This window comes from Triticum dicoccoides, chromosome 3A (assembly GCF_002162155.2).
Source record: "Triticum dicoccoides isolate Atlit2015 ecotype Zavitan chromosome 3A, WEW_v2.0, whole genome shotgun sequence".
In the NCBI taxonomy this organism is placed as follows: domain Eukaryota; kingdom Viridiplantae; phylum Streptophyta; class Magnoliopsida; order Poales; family Poaceae; genus Triticum; species Triticum dicoccoides.
In genome coordinates, this window is record NC_041384.1 from 733,670,967 (window position 1) to 733,672,830 (window position 1,864).

A 1,864-nucleotide genomic window follows, 5' to 3' on the forward strand; every position below is an offset into this window, starting at 1 on the left:
GGAGCTTTGTTTTGTCGAAAGGGGCGGGGGAAGAGAGAGAGAGAGAGAGGGGGGGGGGAGAGAGAGACCAGTTGCATGTCCCACACTAGTCACGCAATTGCATGTGTTATAACTTGGTTGCAACTGCAAGTGGCTTTGTTTTGTCGGAGGGAGCGATGGGGAGAGAGGGGGCCAGTTGCATACCCAACTGTACATATGCAACTGCATGTCTTCTAACATGGTTGCAATTGGGCTTTTGTTTTGTCGAAGGGACGAGGAGGGCCAGTTGCATGTCTATCACTAGGCACACAACTGCATGTCTTCTAACTTGGTTGCAACTGGGGCCTTTGTTTTGTCAGAGGGGCGGCGACAAGAGAGAGGGGGGAGTAGTTGCATGGCTTCTAACTTGGTTGCAACTGAGCTTTTGCTTTGTCAAAAGGACCGGCGAGAAGGGAGGGTAGTTGCATGTCCAACTATAGTTACGTAACTGCATGTCTTCTAACTTGGATGCAATTAGGCATATTGGAGGGACCAACCGAGGAGAGGGGCCAGTCGCATGCCCAACTATAGTTATTTAACTTCATGTCTTCCAACATAGTTACAACTGGGAGCCCTTTGTTTTGTCGGTGGGGCGGCGGGAAGAGAGAGGGGTGCCAGTTGCATGTCCAACTATAGTCATGCAACAACATGGCTTCCAACATGGTCGCAACTGCTTGTCTTTCTAACCTGCTTGCAACTTGGCCTTTTGTTTTGTCAGAGGGACCGACGAGGGGAGGGGCCAATTGCATGTCCCACACTAGGCACACAGCTGCATGTTTTACAACATAGTTTCCAACTGGGGCGATGGGAAGAGAGAGGGGCAGTTGCATGTTTACTTATAGTCACCCAATTGCATGTCTTCCAAAATGGTTGCAACTGGGGTTTTGTTTTGTTGGGGAGGGGGGCGGCAAGGAGATGGGGCCAGTCGCATACCCAACTGTAGTTATGCAACTACTTGTCTTCCAACGTGGTTGCAACTAGGGCTTTGTTTTGTCAGAGGGGCGGTGGGGAGAGAGGGGGGCCAGTTGCATGTTCTACACTAGTCATGCAATTGCATGTCTTTCTAACTTGGTTTCAACTGTAAGTGGCTTTGTTTTGTCGGAGGGGGCGGTAGGGAGAAGAGGGGCCAGTTGCACACCCGATTGTAGCTATGCAATTGCATGTCTTCCAACATGGTTGCAACTGGGCTTTTGTTTTGTCTGAGGGATTGACGAGGCGATGGGAAAGTTGCATATCCCACACTAGGCAAACTAGTCGTGCAAATATCACCCCTCGCCTCCGCGCTCCTCTACCGCTGCTCCGCGTCACACGAGCACCATAAGAATCTCATTTTTTTTGTCATGTTCGCAAACACAAATCAAGCACCCGATTCACAACTAGCTTTGTCATTTTGGTCGGAGCACGGCAGGGGGAGAGGGCAGTTTACAAGATATTTTTTCCTTTTTGTTATTTTAAAAAATCATATACAAAGTACAAACTTATTTTTTTTCCTTTTTGCATTAAAAGATTTGTTTTCCCAAGGAATCAGAACTAAAAACCAATTGTTTTCTATATTTATTTTTCTGGTTCGACCTTGTACTTTTATGAACGCAAAATTAAGAGAACGAGTTGAATAGCCGACGTCGAATGGAGCTAGGCGGCTGGGATCTGAGTGATATCTTCTGTGGGGGATTTGGGGGCAAGTTCATTGTCTTCATGCTTGAGCTCGAGGTAATTTTGTTTCCCTTGGGGCATGTGCCATGTTGTAGCCCATAGGCTATCTTCAAGGACCCGTTCAGGAAGGGGAAAAATCATTGTAAGTGACCATTCCTCATGTAGTACTAGCCGTGCAAGTGATCTGCACCTG